Source organism: Pagrus pagrus (assembly GCF_965226575.1).
Source record: "Pagrus pagrus genome assembly, chromosome: 2".
NCBI classification, from domain to species: Eukaryota; Metazoa; Chordata; class Actinopteri; order Spariformes; family Sparidae; genus Pagrus; species Pagrus pagrus.
The window spans coordinates 31,753,034-31,774,193 of NC_140186.1; the positions used below are offsets into that span (position 1 = coordinate 31,753,034).

The window sequence follows — 21,160 nt, forward strand, 5'->3', positions numbered from 1 at the left end:
TTATTAGTTCTTCCAGTAGAATCCTCCTTGCTACTTGGATTCTTTGAAATACTTTCCACCCAATCTTACTGTGCAACTTTTTGGAATAAATGGTCAATTATTTGACGAATCTCTGACCGAACTCAGTAATTAAATTAGTGAGTTCAATGTTATTGACCAGCTGTGACAGGTTCAGCTAGTATTGTGTTTGCCTTGGGTGTGGTCTGACCCAAGAGTACTGAGAACTGAATTTTACAGTGATGACCAGGGGTGGAGTGCTATTTGTTTAGGTACAGGAGCACACCTAAAATGCATGCTTGTATGTAAAAATATCGTAACTGATTGCGTGCACGCCAGCATGTGCTGGTGCACGCAATTAGTTACGATATTTTCAACAACACCATCGTGAACTTTTACCCTTTTCAGCTATTTCATTTCAAAAAATGAAAGGGTGCCTTCTAGGGGTGTGAATCTTTGGGTGTCTCACGATTCGATTCGATTCCGATTCTTAGGGTCACGATTCGATTCTCGATTCAACCAATTCTCAATTCAAACGATTCTTGATTCAAAAATTGATACAGTGCATAGTGTGTTAAGGCAAATTATGGCATCAAAACAATACAGTTTGTATAAGATAATGTGATTTTTAAACAAACTGATTCCAATGATGTAATCACACAAAGGCAAACATTAAAAAAAGGTAACATTTATTCATTTATTCATTCAAGTTGTTTTTTTTTTTTTTTTTTTAAATCGATTTTTGAAGTTTATGAATCGATTCAGAATCGTGGATGATTAGAATCGCGATTCTTATGTGAATTGATTTTTCCCCCCACCCCTAGTGCCTTCATTCTTACTAGGTCATGTTAGCGAGCTACAAACTGGGGGGAAAATTATTCATAAAGACTACCAGCATCTTTTAAAGTGGAATCATTTCTTGTTTGCAGGGCTGTGTCCAGGATTTTATAAATATAGCGGTCAAGCATAGGCCTACTAGAAGAAGCAGCATTAAAAAGGAATTAGAAAATCTTTAGCAGCAAAATGACCCACAAGAGTCTAACTTCTCTAGCATACTTTTTTATTGCCCTGATATGATCCTTCCTATGGAAAACAAAAAATGTATAAAAATTAGCCTTACGGTAACATAATTATGATTTTCATTTCATAATTGCATTATTTTCTTAAATCTTATATTTTTATGATTGTTCATCTTGTAATTTTAACTGTTATCTAATGAGTGTGATTTTTTAATTACATAATGTTGAATTTATATTTCATAATTTTGACTTTCTATCTCATAATAATGACTTTTATCTCATAATTTCTATTTTAATTTCTTTTTTATCTCATGATTATGGCTTTTTCTCTACAAATTATGATTTACCATGGGTATACCAAATATTTTTTCATCAAGCTTAGTTCGAAAACTAAGCTTGATTTCGGAAATGGGCTTCCATATTTATCACTGCGTACCTCATGCAAAGCCTGGCACGGGACATTTGGAGTGGGTGACAACAGACAGCATGACTGCAGCAGGTCGGCTGATGGTCCATTCAAAGCTGCTGCTGTACACCGTAACTTTTGTCATAATGTTTTTCCCACTATGAATATGTTTGCCACTTAAAATGTCAGAGCAGAAACTCCTGATTGACTCTGTGCGCAAAGCCTGGACATGTCACGTTTTAAATGAATATGGGTTAATAGTTTGTTGGATCAGGTCCAAAACACAGTTGTGCTTCTGTTCCTGTGCTGTAACTATAAGTTAATTGTTTCGAGTGTTTTGAGCGTGTAGGTTGGTGGAATGCAGCCCCTCGCACACAGAATGACAGGATGATGCTGTACGTGTCCATCTCATTACATGTCATATAATGTAACGAGCTGCATGCAGAGCTGTTCAGCTTTGCTGACAGGAAGATGCCTCTGTTCAGAACATACCATACAACTAAGTAGTTTTAGCAATTCATCACTTTTTACAGTCACATTTTAACATTCAACCTGATTATGCAAACTGTATGACCTGAGCGGCACTCCGGTGTGCTCCAGCAGCATGACACCTATGCATGTTACTTACAGCATTACTTGACATTGTGAATCAATCAACACACCTTAAATGTCAATATGACATGTTAGACCATTCCATTGTTGTTTTTCTCCTGTACGGAAGTCCTAAACGGCCATGGGTCAAACATATTATTTCCTCCGTTTTCCCATGATTATGAGTTAAATTGTATTTGTTGTCGAGATCCAGTTATTTTTTTGTCATTATCACGGAATACAAATGTTGTTTTCCCAAGATAACAACATAATTGCAATCTCGAGAAAACAAGCTTTGTTATCCCAAGATAAGGAGATGAATTAACCAGTCACCATGAGAAAACAAAACGTTGCTTGAAGCCTAATGTTGAAGAAATCAGCAGTGCCATGCCAGCATGCATGTCTTGACAAGAGTAGCAACTGTTTTAAGGAGTATCCAATTTTGATCAATGCATCAGACTGAACATTAATCTTATACATAATTTATTAGGCATACCATTCAAACACGCACCAATTTTGGTACTTTATTTTCCACAAGCCAACAAGAGGTTATAGCCTACTGGACAATAACCCATCTGCTTTGAGCTGATCACTGTATCTAAGACTATTGTCTCACCTTAAAGCATTTTTAGCTGCTTAGACTGTTATTAAATCAATTAAAGGCTTACATACATGGCATAACAAAAACTCTAGCCATGACGTAAATACCCTCATATCAAATCAACAGGCAAAACATTTGTTCATAAAAAATTGATATGGTTTGCTGTGAAACTCTCAAACCCACACCACAGAACATTGTATATAAGTAATGGTTCATTCTTATTAATATTTTGAAGTCATTTTCTGATGATGAATGATCTTGTTATCTTATTCTTCATCGGAAAACATTTGTTATGTTATGATCATGACAAGTAACTCATGATCTCGGGGAAATGATCTCGATATCTCTGGAAAACAGCAGTTGTTATCTCGTAATAATGACATAAATAACTTGTGGTCTCAAGAAAACAAATTCAATCTAACTCACTATCACGGGAAAACCGAGGAAATATGTATGAATCATCACTCATGGGTCAGAACTAGGGACAGAGCGATTACAGGCCTGGCCAAGTATTGGAGCAGTTATTCAGCATTTTTCTAATTATCAGTATTATCAGTAGTGTTTTATGTGTATGGTTGCTGTCTTATAAAATTGATTTATTTATTATAAATGCACTACTGTGGGTTCTTCTTCTGTCTCTAGTCACCACTCTGTGGTCTCACTCAGTGTATAGCCCTCAACACTGCCTGATTGGTTACACATCACGAGTAGTCACCTATCAACAATGAATAATCTGAATCTGCCAAGTAACTAGTAACTAGAGTTAACAAATGAATGTAGTGGATGGTGGAAGTATAAAGTAGCAGAAAATGGAAATACTCAAGTACCTCAAAATTGTACATGAGTAAACTGCAATTAGTTACATTTCATCACTGGTTATTCTACATTTTGACACTGCTAATTGTATATTGGCCCCAAATATAGTTATTGGTTTTCTTGATTACTAATAATGGGTAACAGTATCAGTATTGCTATCAACCCTGAAAAAAAACACATCGGTCCTCGTTTACAGTGTCAACATATGGACGGGCTGGTGTGATCCCATCGCAAGATGGTCTAGAATATAACCAACAGACATGATGCCGTAAACTAAAAATAAGACTCAGGCTGTAACAAACCATAATTATCTTTGAAGTCCTGCAGGGTTGCCCTGTTGTCATAACTAATCATTTACCGTATCAGACTGTCATACAAATACTCTGGATGCCACGATAAGTTGACTTAAACAAGGGGACAGTTTTACACAGTAAAGAGCCACAGTGGAACTCCAATAGCAGATCTGCGAGTGCCGCGGCGGTGATAAATAACAGTTAAATATGCCATTAATGAATTCCCTGCTAACTCGCTCTACACGGGGGTGTGAAGCGCTATGGATTTGCAATATATCTCCCTCTGTTCTCTCCTGTCAAACTACCATCAACTGGAAGCTATCCAGCCCATTATGAATACCATGATTCTGCATCTCACACGTCTGGCTAATTATGCACAGTGGGAAATGTTTTCTTTTCCTGTTTGTGTGTGTGTGTGTGTGTGTCTGAGTCAGTCTGTGTGTGTGTGTGTGTGTGTGCGTGTGTGTGTGTGTGTGTGTGTGTGTGTCTGAGTCTGTGTGTGTGTGTGTGTGTGTGTGTGTGTGTGTGTGTGTGTGTGTGTGTGTGTGTGTGTGTGTGTCTGAGTCTGTGTGTGTGTGTCTTTATGAGATGGGCTGAGGTTGATTGAGGATAGTGGGATAAAGAAAAGGGGAGGATGTTTCTTTAGGGGAGTAATCAGTCGGGTAAACTCCAAACACCATCTTTTTACATCTGTTTTGCTATTCAACAGTTCTTTAAAGAATCAGTATCTGTCTGCTTATATTTAATCACTACCTGAGCTCAAATCTCTAGGTAATGGGGAAAAAAAGATATGCCACAGCTGGCGTGTACACTTAAATTGTATCTCGTCAAAGGGAATAAGTTCACTGAAGCGTAGAGTAATCACCCTGAAAAAAAAAAAAAAAGACTTTCCTCCTGATTTAGAAAACAGCATTATAAATGGCTGTCCTAAAGCTGTGAGATGAACAGCCGCTCAGCTGTGGGGCAAACAAACACGTCTATGAAAATCCGGCACATTTTGTAGCACTTAAATCCATTCAGCTCGGAACTATAAAACAGGGAGACCTTGAACCTGTCTGCACGAGAGCAGTGTGCTGGAGGCTGTTTATGGGATCAGCTGTTTATCACTAACACTAGGCACTGCTCCTTCAGTCGTTGCATCTTGTATTGTCAAGATGGAAAAAAGTACACTAAGAGTTGTGGGCACTGCTGGCTGGATGGAAATGACAGATATTATAGTACCTAAAAATAGCTTCGGCCCAACAACCATATGGCTAAAAGCAAAGCACTCTGGGAGTTTGACTTGACTGGGGTAGGGAGGTACAGCAGAGAGAGTGATGAAAACCTTAATGTTAAGTTCAACACTGACACAGTCTCTCACACAGACGATATGTAGGTTCCACTCTCACTGATATCACATTGAGTCCCAGCTGCCCCTGGGAACTGCAGCCATCACGTGAGGCTGTCGATGCTTTAATGGCGCTGGGACAACAAAGAGCAAACAGTGAGGACAATAACAAAAACAACTTGGGGGATGATGGCACTCAGCATAACAAAGGATAAAAAAAAGGTGATTAAAGTTGCATTTCCCACCCGCAGGGATCCGTCCAAGCTCATCCCGTGTTCATCTCGTGCATTTCCTCGGCGCACGTGGAGGGCTGGGGGCCTGTTCTGCACATGCTCAGTGGGCGATGCTGATGCGGGCTGACACACTGCATGTCGTGAGCGTAGTTGCTGTGCTGAGTAATGTGACATTTAAGGACTCGCGCTTTTTTTCCGTCTTTGCACAGTTTGGAGAACACACACACACTACGGCCCAGCAGACATCAACAACACACAGATGTGCTCACATGCACGCAGACACATGTGAGTTTAACGCTGTCTTACTGTTACAAAAAAAATCAGGAAATCTTACATGAATTGTGTTAAATACACAAATAACAATAGTCATTATCTATGCCAGTGTTGGGACATTGTAAACTAATGTTTAACTCCATCACTTTTGGCAGTAAATTGTACTTTAATGCATTATTTTTTTAATTAATTAGCTAAATTACCAATACTGAAAGGCTTGTTACATTGTTATTTTTCACCTGGGCAACAACACACCTGCACAAAGCTAGTTACTAAAGACTCGGGCACATCTGAAGTCATTCAGGCCACTCCAACCAAGCAACTGAGGCTAGATTTAATCGTTCAGCTCCAACTCCACTGACCCACAGAACTTAAAGCAACATTATGCAACTTTTTTACCATAAAATAACAGCTTCAAATTCATGTTGATTTTGTGTGTGTGTGTGTGTGTGTTGTCTTCAGTGTGAGGGTAACTGTGTTAAATACATGTTTATTTCAAGACACAAGTTTTCAAGACATAACAGTGTTATGGTGTAGTGAGTTTTGTTTGTAGTTAGCATCTACATCATGTCTGACAAACTGTCACAGGCCTGGGTTTTGTATTTAGGACAGTGGTGTTAAACTAAAAAAATGTGGGGGGGCGCCAAATTGCACAAAATGCCAATTTCTATGTAATGTTTTCTTTAACTACAGTAATGGCACAGTATGTTGTGGAAAATATACAGTCTCTCTTTACGGTCAAGTCACCCGCTTTCAGGCAGCTACTTAGCAAGACGCAGTGTCCAGATGGCCAGAAAAAGGCCAAGAAAACTCTTTCCTACTAATTACACAGTAAATATACAAAAATAAAGGCTAAAGAAAACCTTCAAGGCCACCTCAAGCATTTGGTCTGTCCACAACTACAGTTGAAGTGAGAGCTAGAGGGATATTACCAATGGCAGCATTTCAAAGAAGACATTTAAAAAGTAACTAAAACATTACTTAACAAGGCAACGCAGTACTTTCTGTAGAAGTAATCAGCACGGGTAATTTAGTTATTGTTTTAGAGAGGCAACTACTAACTGTAACTAATTATATTTTTCAGTAATTAGCACAACACTGATGAAAGCACAGCTGCAGTCAGAGGTTACAGAGGAGGGATTGTGAGTGAACAGTGTGACTGAGAAATACCTAGACTGGACTTATGAAGTTAGTTTTTAAATTCAGATTCCACAATTGGATAATTCTATTTTTTTTACAACTTGGGTCTTCTTTTTTTTCGTAATTCCCACAATAAAAGTGAGAAAACACAGCATTTTGTTAGTTGACAGCAGACCTGCCAACCTTGAACAGTTCTATCTATCGCCAAATGAGGTAACACAATGATGGTCGAGCCTATGGCCCGCTGATGAAAGCCCTTGCATTTGCTGTAATACCAAAGATGTACACTGGGTGTCGGTGGCGACTTTAACGGAAAATACTACAAGCGGCACAGAGTAAGTGACGCGTTCACTAAGCAGTAGTTGTTGGCCAGAGAGAGTAGGTGGTTTATAGCATAAAGACCAGAATAAGTTAGCCTAATAATATCTATCACTGGAAAACAATTCTAATGTCAGCAAAATAAATATTTTTTTCTTGACATCACAATACTGAGTGAATGAAGAAGACACAAACATCAGTCAGGCACACGATCCTCCTTCTGGTAGAGGAAGTATAGGCTGGCTTGTCTCAGTTTACAAGAATTTGAATTATTTTAAGATATGTGCCAAACTAGTTTCAACAGTTAGACCACACACAGACAGCTTTCGTTTTGCCTTTTGTAACAATTTGCCAAGCTGGCTTGCAGTGCGGACACACCAGATTGAAATATCGTATCTCTACATTTTTATTCTCGCAGGCTGCCACACAAAACAATAAAAGACTGATAAAAGAGCTGCTAACTTTGGAGCTAACAGAGCTAACACTTACTAAAAGTCTTTAATAATATAGCATGATTTTGCGGGGCATGTGCTGCTGTCGATTGGCATATAGTCTCTTGAATTTACAATATGCATTTAGTCAATCGTCACTGCTTACAAATATTTGTTTTTTGGTCGGTGAAGGCAAAGGGAAAGAATCTGGTGTTATGATTGGTCGAACTCTTCTTCTTCCTTTGGTTTTTGGTAGGCTAGACACTTGTTGGTGTATTGCTGCTGCATCTTGCTATTAGGCATTAGTAATGCTGCACAATTGGTCAAATTCAAAAGGCATCACAAGCTTTTTGCATATTTGAATGTGAAAATGCATACCTGCTACAAAATGCCTGGTTGAGAGTGTTTTGTTCTTGTGCTGATGCTTTAAATGCTCTTCATTAGCGAGCAGCATTTACTTATTTCAACTCACACCAGCTGTTATTTTGGTACCATCACTCATTTGAGAAAGTAAGATACATTTCACTATTGCTGCCCTGGAAATGCACGCCACATATACAGTAGTCTCACAAAAGTTCTTCATAAATACATTTATGTTGAAACTGTGTTAATGTGTTAGTTCAATTCTACGTTCATTTTAGAGGCTGTTTGTGGTGCTGTTGAACTGTATTGCATTACAATGAGAGGTGTTTCTAATATTTAGTCCACCCTGATTTAAAAATGACTCAGTAATGTAGAATACATTATCGGTAGCTTGTGTTTTCAGGTGGGTTAAATCACTGTAGCTGCTCATTGGCCTCCTGTACAAGGCTGAGGTCATAATGGGCAGCTCCCAGGTGTGATTGTATGTTTATGTGTACATGATGCACTGAGCTGGATGTTGCTAAAAAGAAAAGCTCATTTCACCATTGCTGGATAAATAAACCTAAAAAAAGACAGATATACCCATACATGCGAACGACTGCAGGACAGCGTTTCTAAAGTAATCACATCCGGTGTCGTACTTCATGTCACAACAAGGTCAATGAGTGTGACCAAACTCATGGGGCTAAGTTTGGGCATAACCCTGGTCTTTCAATAAAATGCTGGTGACTCACTTTTAAAGAGTGTACATCACCATGGTAACACAAGCTGCGCAGCTTACTTTGGAGCAGGTTAAGTTCAGTCTATTGAATGCATGTATAAAGCTCAATTCCTCATGAGTCGTCTCTGTGGAAAAATAGCATCAGTGCTGCGTTCAGATCAGATGAATGAGAGAATGTGTTTGTGTGACAGGACACAGTGATTTATTATAGAAGGAATACATGTTTGTAGCATTTCCATAACACTTGCCCTCTCCGGTTATAAAATATTGCTTACGAGAAATAGCAGGCACCTTACTGAACATGATTTGAATATCAATAATGAATGACTGTTAGTCTGCACTGACGTTTGTCATGTGAGTGACTGTAGCCATAGAAAGTACCCACATTCCCATTAGCTCAGCAGGAGGCCAGCTTAGTGAATAGAAAATCTTTTCACATCTGCAGTGTGGTGACACAGCACTGCATCAGAGGTTTGAACACTGTGCCTTAATGGCCCAAACTGATAAGAATATTACCACCGTTTTACTTCAGTTCTCCACAGCCTCTCAGCAACAATGATACTTTTTGTTGTAACAGCCATTGTTATTAATCATTTTAATTGTTTGTTTATTATTTGAGAGATCACAAATCTCCAAGTCATCAAATTTTCATCTCCACACTTTCACCGTCGACAAAGCGTGCTGAAATTATCTGTAGCGTATTTACCACAGTCCTAAGAAGAGTATGCTTAAATAAGCACATCTGGATCTGATCAAACTGCGCATTGTATCATTTCTGCCACTAGGGGTCTCTCTATCAAAACAAAACAAAAGACGTTTGCAAAGAGTTCTGTGAAAAGGGCCGAGTAGAGCGGCTGCTCAGAGCGGGCCGGGTCTGGAGAAGAGGGGGGTGAGCCCCATTGTTTGCTGTTATGTACTGTAATGTTGACTGCTGACTGGAGCTGGAGGGGAAATGTACTTTACTTCATGAACGTGATGTTACAGAGAGGAGAGGAGGGAAAAAAGGGAGAGAACCGGAGTCTCTGGTGAATGCTGATTTCACTGATTGACCTGAACACACACACACATGCACACATGCACACACGCACACACTTGGTGCGTGCCATTGCTATCTTCAAGCTAATATAGCTAATGCAAGCTAAGCTAATAATACAGCAGTCAAACTCATACTGAAGTAGGTGGTGAGCACACCACTTAACTGATAATGTTTGGATATGTGAATCCAGCTGGTGCAAATATATGCTGACTACATTAACATGAATTTTCTTGAAACTGGTCAGCTTTTTCAGAATGTTATGGTGTAACAGCCTGCATCCACCATGATTAAAAAAACATCTGCCTAATTGTCACAAACTCCTGGAGTTAACACTTCTTGTTATCAACTTTATTTGTCACGCACAGATGCACATGCATATATAACTGTATATCTATCCACAACAGACAAGAGAGAAAAGGAGAGACTGGAGGTAAGTAACAGAAAAAAAAAAAATGAAGATCCTAGTGAATTCTGAGATCAGCCAGAGGCTCAGCTGAACACAAAAACACACAGACACACTCCAATACACATGGTAAGTGCGTCTGTCGCTAGTACCTTTACAGCTGACGTCTGTTCAGTTGGTACCGTACATTTGTTGCTTGGGGCGGGTAAACACATAAATGGTCCAGCAGTTGAATTATGCAAGGCAAAAAAATGACTACGTTTTCCATCTGATACCACCATTAAAATTCAGGGATTTAACTATAAGGAAGCTTAAACCTAGAAAGGAGATTGGAATGAGTTCACATGAGAAGTGTGGATCAAGCAAGGAGAGCATTGCCAAGGGACAGAACCAAGACCCAAGGACAACGCTGACATATTCCAGTATCTTGGAGGATCTTGCTGCAAACACAGTTGAGCTCTTAAGCTGTAATGTGAGGCACCGTGTGCAGAGGGCACCACTCAACACCTGCCCTGTGACTTCAGTTTAGAGCTATAGTACAAGGGTACAGAGAACAAATCATGCAATCACATCATTTCTAGAGGTGAACCTGCTACTTCTGCTTAATGTGAAAATGATAACAGCAAAATGACCCTTAAAGAAACTGGAAGAGGAAAAAGTGGGGAGGAGAAAAGTAAAGAAAAGCATGAAAAACTTAACTAACTAAAACCTACAGTAGCCAAACTAGAAACTCCCAATCATGTTTAAACCAATGCAAGTTAAATAAATAAAAGAGAATCAAAAAACTCAGAGAGTGACACATGTCTCTACCTCAGTTCTGCCCACAATGGGGCAAGCAGACCAAAGTTGGCCCGCTATAAGGTTCAGTTTGGCCCACCAGATGTTTCTAGTGAAAAACAAGTAATAATGTTTATGTTCTGTTATTTTTTGTGAGATAAAAATGCTCTTGAAATATGCAGGATCGCAATTCATTAATTATTTTCCATAATCTGAGCATGGCGGGCAGATGGAAACCTTGTGCAGGAAGTCAATTAAGGGAAGTTAGGATCTTACACATTGCATCTTAATATCACCTCTCTCACAGGACCCTCATATTTGGATGAGGCAGCTGGTGAAAAGTAAGGTGTGTCAGATTTAGTAGTCTACACATGTGTCAGATACATATTTAATGAACACTTGGTGAATTTAAGTATCAGACAGAGCTTGATATGGGCAGGTACCCAATAATTAAGGACTCTGATCCGGCACTGGAGCCAAAAGAATTTGACTGGGGCATCCCTTCCTGTTACAGCCAAGGACATGTGTTTTTCATCAGCATTGCATTTCCATGGCAAGAAGTAAAATCAGGTCAGCAGTAGCATTTAAAGCAGCATTATGGTCAATGGGCATTTTGTAAAATGCGGCACCTCCTTTGTTTTTGAGCGCAACACCACTGTCATACAGACAAATTATGTATTTCTATGTAACAGTATTGTCAGGTGTAGTGTAAGTGATAACCACTAACGAAACTTGGTGGCATCATAATCAAAATGTTGTCTTGAAGTAAACATGCATGCTCAGACCTTTTGTTGCTGTGGAGCACAAATCTTGCATACAACTTAGAAATGTAACAGCATGCTAAGCTAATGTAACATGAACATGAGACAAACACCTGGCTAAAACATGCTACCGGCTAAACCTCTGTAGAAAAGGGCTGACTTGACTGGTGATTTAAACCTAGCAAACAGCCATAAAATTGTGGAAGTGCAGCAACACAGGACATAGCAAGCCAGCTAATATTACTTAGTAGAACAGCAACAAGTCCAGCCTGGTGTCTGTCTGCAGCCTGAGATTTACTCTTGTCTCTTACTCAGTCACTCAGCTAGCTGCATGGCGATTGCATTAACTGGCAGCTACAGTTGGCATTAGTAACACGTTACTTTAGCAACAAGTTGAGCTTTCTGTTCATCAAGAAACTAGAGGTGTGAATCTTCACTGGCCTTAGGATATGATTCGATTACGATACGGCTGTCAACGATTCTCGATGCATCATCAGTTTTCTATATAATTGCAAATGGCTACTTTTTCATTATATATTCCCGTTTCAGTAATCCGACTACAACAGTCTACAATATAGAAACTGTGTGTTTTCAAGCACCAGTGTGACCCACCCCAGTAGGCTAATAAACATTACAGAAACAAAACATGAATCGGTCTGCAGCGCATTACATGTGTGCTGTAATCTACTGTCACGACTCCCTTCAGGAGGTACACCTAAAGAGGTCCAACACAAACAACCATGTCCAGTTGCAGTTTAAAAGAAGATTAATTTATTAAATGAACAGCAACCAAACAAAGGGAGAAACCCCAAAACAGTCAAACAAACAAACTGATGGGCCGGCCAAAATAAACAAAAGAAGGGCGGCTTCCCAGACCAACCCACCAGGATCGTCAGAGCTGGGGACTAGACCACTACCCTAACACAAAGAAACCACTAAACCTAACTGAAACAAAGCCATGAAAACAGAACTACCGCACCCATCAGATAAACATAAAACAGAACATAATACCACAGCCGGCCTCCAGGCCAAATCTCTGGTCAGGTTGAATGGAGAGAGAGAGAGAGAGAGGGACAGAGCCTAGTGCCCTACCCCTCTTATTGGTTATCCATAATCAGCCAGACCGCTTTCACCTGGAAAGGCATGAGGCCAAGCATCTGCCACAGTTGCCCGTCCTGGCCAGCAGAGGGATAGCATGTAACATCTACCAATTTAACATGGCTATAAGACAACGCACTTATTGAATGTGTCAAATATCACAAACATGACTCGGCTGCACACACCTCTCTCACAGTTGGATGGCAAAGCACCTCCTTATTCAGGCTACAGACACTAGCTTCAGGTGGGAATGGCCAACGTGGTTATTAATTATTATTATTATTATTATTATTATAGTTAACAGCTGAGGTAGAGCAGTCTGAGAACATTAGAGGGAAAACCAGAAAACATTTTCTCCATAATCCAGTTCCACCAAAACCACTGAAAGTTGTTGGTGTTTGATGTTCTGCTGTAAAGCGTTACGCAGGGTGATCCTACTCACTCACCGAAGAGACACCATTTACCCTATTACATTCACTGTAACATTGACGTTATTTTGAAGCTGTTATTTTCAGGTAAAGTAGCTACATAAAGTTGCTTGAATGGACAGATGTTAACACAACCTTGTGTGCACTTAAACCTTTTATGTTCTACTGTGCAACACATGCATGTTGGCTGGTTTAGCCATGCAAAGGCAGGGGCGATGGGAAGTTGGACGAGGTTTCTTAGTCCACAAAACATTTCTGGAGTTGAACAGCAAAACAGTGTTACAGCATTTTCCTTAACAACTAAAGGGGATGGGGACTTGGGTCGGGGAAAAACGAGCCCTGAGATCTTGAATAAAGTGCGCACCCACTTCTTGTGGCTTCATTTTATAGTTGTTTTTTGTTTTTTGTTTGAGTCCCCAGCAACTCTGTTTTATTGTGAAGCTCCAGAAATGTTTTGTGGACTGCAAAACTTCACCAGACCTGCCATCGGTTTGAGGTTGACTAGGTAATGACACAATTTTCATTTTCAATTAATCAATTCAATTAAATAGAAAACGTGTATAGTAATTATGTAGTAAGATGCTTAGTGGCGGTGAATTTTAAGTCACGTGACCGCAGTGTAGTCTGTTTATAGCCTAACTTTAGGTTTTTAATGCTAGTGATTTCATTTAGGCTTCGAAAATCACATGTGGTGTTCATCTGTGATTATTTTGCTGAACATAACTTGTATCATAAGCTTGTATTTGCCACAGAGCTCATTTTCGGCAATAATCGGGAATCCAATTTAAATGGTAACAAGTGAGATATGCTGAGGAGCCTGCACCCCAAGGAGTAGTTTGACTGTAATCTAAAGATGCTGTTCAGAAAAATACTTTGTCCTACAAACTCTTTGTGGAAAGCGGCAGTAAAGGGGGATGTTCGTGGCCCTCAGTAAACAGCCTCAACATCACTCACAGTCACACCAGCAGGATGAATCTTTAAAGGTGTGTCGAGCCACTTCTGTGGCTGGCAAACATCCTGACCTCTATAATTCAGCAGGGGAACTGGGAAGAATTTCCTCCGTATGTGGGGGGAGATAGAAGAGAGACAAAGAAACATGACAATCAATGAGCAAGGAAATAAAGGACAACAGCGACGAGACAAACAAAAAGTAACGTTGGCTAAATGTTCTACCTACAGAGAAGTATGAGAAAGTGAGGGAGAAGGAGGTAGAGAATCAGCAGGAGCTGCTGTAGAAGGGACTCTTGGCCTCGCTGAGCTAATTGCTATGATGGATTGGTCTTATTCCCCTGAGCGCTGAGCTCCGGCTCCTGCAATAACACAACAAGATGACTTTGCCAATCTGCACGTTAGGCAGTTATGAAAGAACTTTGCCACCATATGCAACTGTTAATACAGTTATTGTTGTTGTGTTGGGAAGGCAGCAGCAGCCCACTCACAGCTAATATTGTAATATGGAAGAATTAATTTCTCAGAGGAAATCATTGTGGGAGCCCCCCAAGCCAATTTTGCATTTGATTAGTGGAGGTCTATAGTCGAGGTATTAGGGAGTGATCATTTTTTCTGATTTGATTAATTCATCAGCTGTATTATGGCGATGCCTACTTACTTGCGTCTGGCACAAGGGGAGGAGCCAGAAGGCTGCCCACGTGAAGTGAGGCAGGCATGAACAAAAACATAAGTACCCACACAGGGTGACACACCACCACATACACACACCTACTCGCTGAAGAAACCAGGGCCAGCACCCTCGCATTAATCAATACTATTCTTAACGAGGTTTACCTTCTAACGGTTCAACTTGCAACCACACGCATGCACCGCACACAACACATTTCTCGCAGGGAAGCCCTGATTAAGTCATAGCAGCCTCCTTTCCTAAAATGGAGTGTTGCGTCGGAGCTGAGCTGAGCTGAGCAGAGAGGCGAGGATGTTTAATAGCAGAGGAGGAGAGCCTCCGGGGAAAGACCCCTGGAGAGAGCCCTCGCATGTACGGGGTACCCACACCGCTACCTGTCTAATCACACAGCCTACACTACTGTACACAGAGCTGCTCAGGGGGTTACATTAACCACCTGTGTTTGCAAATGTGTTGGAGAGAAGGACTGGGAGAAAAAGATTGATCTGTGTGGTGTGTGGGTGTATGTGTATTTGTATTGAGCTAATGGAGGAGGTAGAAATAGTGTTTGTGTGTGTGCACAGCTGTGTGTTAAAAAATGCATTTTATCAGTTTACTGCAGATGAAGACTAAGGTATGACTAATCTCCCCATTGCTCAGACATCTTCAAAAGTAATGGATTTTCCTTATTTTCCATCATAAACTTGAGGCATCAAAGCACAGCGTGGCCCTGCACACAAGATCTGGGCTGCTCCTCTTTTCCATGATAAAAGGAAGGTCAAGGGCAGGACAGAGAGGGCTTTTTTTGGATAAGATTACATATATATATATATATATATATAAATCTCCCCAACTGTACATACGCAGGCACACACACACACTCAAGTTACAAAGATGCTTCCCCTCTTTTTCCTCTAACTGAGCAATGGAGATGGGAGAGGGTGGGAGGACTAAACAAGTGTCAGGAATTAATTGAAGCAGTGGGGTCCTCAAATTAAAATCAGGGAGGGCGAGGTAATGATAGGTATGATGGCTTGTTTCATGTGTAGCCGGGGGTGGGGGGGTGGAGGATGGGTCAGAGGGTGGGGGTTAGCTAACGAGGCCCTGTCTCTCTTCCTCTCTGTGTTTCTGACTGTCTCTCACCCTCAGTCTTTCAAGCTCTTGATCAGCAGGCCTCTAATTTCAGGCAACAATCAGTGAGTGCCTCCGCCGTGCTGCATCCCCCCAGAACACAGAGCTCATGTTGGGATACTTCCTCATCAGCCAGGCTTATGTTCTACTCTGTGACTGGCAAGCTTTGGAAATACACACCCACACAAATACTTGCGCAAGCTAAAGTGCAGAGGGATTCCACTCAAGACTAGTCGATAGGTAAACTGACAATTGGCAGAAATGACATAAAAATAATGTTGATATGATAGCCTACAAATAGTAACTAATAACTTTATTACAACAGGTGGCGCTGTCTGTCGGTTAGTCAGTAAATCAGTTTAGCCTTGACTGAAAATTTTCAAAAATTATAAAATGGTTTGCCTATGATATTTAGTCGTTCATGGTTCCCCAGACAATGAATCCCACTGACCTCAGTGATCCCCTGATTTTCCCCTAGTGCCATCACGAGGTTGACATTTTGTTTCTTTTGTAGGTATGTTATCAGCCATGATTGCGATATGGACCTCTAAATATTCTGCTGATACTGAATGTGTTCCAATACGTACATTTACCTAAATGTTGATTAAATATTTAGGCTCTCTGGCACACAGAAATAACAGATGTATCATGAAAAACAGTAACTTTATCCGTGATATGAATTAATGTTTGTTGTTGATCAGCTGATTGTCTAACAAGCAAGAATTGCAATAATAACATCAACAACTGGACTTGTTTCAGTTTCTTGAAGGTGTTTTACCTCTCATCCAATAGGCTTCTTCAGTAGACCTTTTTCACGGCAGCCATTTTGACATGAGATAGTAGGACAAATACAGGTGTTACCAATGATACTAATTAAGTTTCCATTCCATTCAGGCCAAACAGAGTCAGGGTGCTGCTGTTGCGCATGTTGGCTCATTAGAAAAGCTCTGCTACACTAAATTGAACAGAACCTTAATTAGTATCATTGGTAACACCTGTATTTGTCCTACTATCTCAAGTCAAAATGGCTGCCGTGAAAAAGGTCTGTTCTAACTAACTGGAGGGGAGTTGCAGGCTTTTAAACCCTGTGTGGGAGTGTCCTTACAGAGTCATTAAGGACATGTGTAAACTCGAGTTGTTAGGGCAACTTGATGGTCGTTGACCCACTCAGCAGCTGCCTGGGAACGGAACTCAGTAATGCATTGTATGTGGGTGATAAGTAATGTCCTAGGCCACCTCCTCTGTTCAAAGACGGTTGTTCCAGTTTGATTCTTTTACTCCACTTTCAAATCATCTGTCTTCTCTGGCCAATATGTTTACATTGTTGTCCTCAAAGGAATGATTTTTCTACTTCAGATGTAAGTGGACAGCAGAGTCTTGACCTGAGGAGTTGGCCCTCCGGTGTTGTGCCATTCGTTTATGGAGACGTTGTTTTGTCTCCCCAATGTACAAATCTGTGCAGTCCTGGCTGCATTGAACAGCATAAACTACATTACTCTGCTTATGCCTGGGTGTTTTGTCCTTACGATGGACAAGTTTCTGCCTCAGTGTGTTGATAGGTTTAAAGTGAACCGGGATATGATGTTGTATGTTTGAAGATCCTCCTGAGTTTTTCAGATATTCCTGCGACATAAGGAATGACAATGTTGTCCCTTTTAACCGTCTCCTCCTCATTGACTGCTCTGGATCTTTTAGAGGTTTTGACAAAGGTCCAGTTTGGGTAGCCACACGTTTTAAGTGATCCCCTGATGTGCTTCTGTTCCTTCTCCTCCCCCTCTGTCTTTGTGGGCACGGTCTCAGCTCGATGGTTTAGGGTGATGACCCCCAGCTTGTGCTCCAGTGGGTGATGAGAGTCGAACAGCAAGTATTGATCTGAGTGTGTAGGTTTTCTGTACACCTCAATGTTGAGGCTTCTATTTTCTTCAGTGTGTACTGCACAGTCCAAGAAGGGCAGACTGTCTCCTCTGACATCTTCCCATGTGAACTTGATGTTGTTGTCCTCACCATTTATATGTTATGTGAAGGCTTCCACTTCCCTTGTTCTGATTTTGATCCAGGTATCGTCCACATATCTGAACCAGTGGCTAGGAGCAGTTCCTGTGAAGGTAATCAAGGCTCTGCTCTCAACTTCTTTCATGTAGAGGTTGGTCACTATTGGGGACACTGGTGAGCCCATGGCACAGCTGTGCTTCTGTCTGTAGAAACCTTCAGTGTACTGGAAGGAGGTGGTCGTCAGGCAGAGGTCAAGTAAGGCACACATGTAGTCTGGGATGAGTTGGTTCTTCTGGACAGAGTGCTGTCCTGTAGCAGGCGTTTCTTCACCATCTTTACAGCTTCTCGAGTGGGAATGTATGTAAAAAGTGAGGTAACATCATAAGAAACCAATGTTTCATCTGATTCTAGTGTCCCTAATGAGTGAAAACAGATTTCTACGACGTAATGTCAATTAATTAACATATATAATGTACAATAAGTGATTGCATTGCAAGTATTCACCCCCTTCAAGTCAGTATTTAGTAGATGCACCTTTGGCCGCAATCACAGCACTGAGTCTGTGTGGATAGATCTAAATCAGACCTGGACACTGCAATTTTATTCCATTCTTCTTAGCGAAACTGCTCAAGCTCTGTCAGGTTACACAGGGATCAGGCGTGAACAGCCCTTTTCAAGGTAGCCACAAATTCTCTAGTGGACTGAGGTCTGGGCTTTGACTCGGCCACTCCAGAACATTCACCTTGTTGTCTTTAAACCATTTTCTGTGTAGCTTTCACTGTATGCAGACTAAATTAGTTTGTCCCACAGGATTTCCCTATATTTTGCTGCATTCATCACAGCGTCTAATCATCACACATGGTGGAAACACGCTAAACTGTCTCTGGATTACTCTGGGCCCATAACCTGTTGACAGAGTAGGGCTATACAGCGGCACAGCATTGTGAACCCGACAGTTAAAAGATCAAACACTGAATACAAGGATGAAAGAATATACTGAAAGAAATAAACATGAATCGGAGATGCTCTGCTGTTTCCCAGGTCACCTACAAACAACTGCACTCAGCTGTGGGTGCAAGGCTTTTATTAAACACTCCCACAATGGATATCAGACAGCTGGCCTGTCAGTCAACCAATCAGTCCTCAATCAACTCAAACAATCAATCAATAAACATAACATAACATTAAGTTTGCCCATCATAAACACAAAATAACAAATAAACATTTAATAATTGGGAGCACCAACTCAACAACCCTCTACCTTTACAAGCCTTCCAGGGCCTGCTGCCGAGAAGCACCCCCACAGCATGATGCTACCACCACCACCATGCTTCACGGTGGGGATCGTGTGTTTGTGTTGATGTGCAGTGTTTGGTGTCCGCCAAAATATATATAGTGTCTAGTCTGATGGCCAAAAAATGTAATATTGGTTTCATGTACTCATGAGACCAAAGAACCTTCTTCCAGTTGACCTTGGAGTCTCCCACATGCCTTTGGGTGAACTCTTGTGAGATTTAATGAGCTTTCTTCAACGGGCTTTCTCTTTGCCACTCTCTCACAAAGTTTTTACCAGTGAAGAATCTGGGCAACAGTTGTTGAATGCAGAGTCTCTCCCATCTCAGCTGCTGAAGCTTTTAATTCCTTCAGAGTAAACATAGGTGTCTTGGTGGCCTCCCTCACTAGTCTCCTTCTTGCATGGTCACTCAGTTTGTGAGGACAGCCTTCAGACACAGGTGTCTTTATACTACAATCACTTGAGACACATTCACTGCACTCAGGTGATCTCCATTTCACTAGTTGTGAGACTACTAGCACCAATTGGCTGGACCTCTGTTGAATTAAGGTCAGTTAATTTAAAGGGGTTGAATACTTATGCAATCACTTATTTTTACATGATATATTTTTAATTAACTAACTTAAACTCACTAACTTTGTAGAAATCTGTTTTTACTTTGACATTAAAGAGGTTTTTGGACATTTTTTGTTTAGAAAGTCAAATTATACTGACCATGATTCCATTTATAAAAGCAATTAAAGGAAAACATCCAAGGGGGTGAATACTTTTTATTGGCAATACATTTCCACAGTGCTGCGTCAAAGCTGGAGAAAGGTCTTTTCTCTTTTTGGTGTTGGGGAAAAAATTCCTTTGGCTTGTTTGTTCTTAAAACCCATCACAATTGTTTTTGGCAGCACTAAACCCAGGATGCAGAAACATCCCTGCAAAATGTTGTTGTGGGGCAATTCTTTTGCATGTGAGTGGCAAACACTGGCATTAATATGGTTAAATCCCTACAAAAGAAAAGGTAACAGCTGCTAGCAGGTTTAGGTTCGTGCCATTAGCAACTTGCCATTTTAAGCTTGTAGGTTGTTCACTCTGAGGCTGTTGTTGTCGTTGTTTCCCGTAGCGATTAAAACCACAGACCACATTCAGTGACTCAATGACTTCGATGACAGTTTAAAAATGACTGATGCAGAGGAAAGAGAGATACTGTCTTCTGTATAAGATGCGTTCTTCTTACTTGTCAAAACTTGGCACCTACATTGCACACAATGCAACTTGACCACTGGCAGTTTGGTGTGATTTTGGTGTGCTATGCTTGGAGTGACTGAGGTAGCTTTAAGCCACAAGCCTCAAGCAGAGATGAGAAGCAGGTTATGTAGGTCAGAGCTCACTTTGTTCTAATTCTGCACCACCAAATTTGTTTCATTTTCAAACTTATAAGGCCCTTTTTAAACGGTCTATAGCGCATGGTCTAAAGCGCAAAACGCTAGTGCCTTTACGGCAAAGGGGTTGTATTTAGACTATGTATTAGTCGTGGGTGTGTTTTGGGCGGACCATAAATTAAACCAATCAGAGTGTCGTCTCCCATTCCCTTTAAGAGTCAGGTGTGCCAGGGCCTGGCACATATTAAGAGTAGCACTCGTCTTCAGTAAAGGACAGGGATGTGGTCCTTGGCTGCTGGACCCTCTGCTACTTTGTTTCTCAAAATTTCATGTTAATTTATGTTCTGTGTCCTCTACACATCGAAAGGTCACACACACAGTTCAGATTCATAGAGTAAAATAGTTTGGAGTGAAGAGGCTGTCCTGAAAGAAGAAAGTTTGAAAGCTGAAAGTTTAATTCTGTGTTCTCTGTAGAGTTTCCTCCCCAGCTTTTAGTTTTGCTGATTAAACGTGCCACGACATTTGTAACAGTACATTACTGCGGTCATGGAAATGTTTTAAATAACTGAAAGCAGCCTCTTAAATAAAAAAATGTGTTTGAGTGTTTGCACGGTGTGAACCCACCTGTGTAGGCGCATCTTACACACAAGGCACACAGGTGGCCGCAAGTACATTTGCTACTTACACAACGTGGGTGCCGGGAGTGAAAATGACAACTGCTTC

General features: G+C 40.8%; 1 protein-coding gene across 1 annotated transcript in view; it reads right to left on the reverse strand.

Annotated features, from left to right (window-relative positions):
• Positions 1 to 21,160, reverse strand: part of LOC311250846 (sodium/potassium/calcium exchanger 3-like) — a 73,480-nt gene that overhangs the window by 45,512 nt on the left and 6,808 nt on the right. The gene's annotated exons all lie outside the window — the stretch shown is intronic.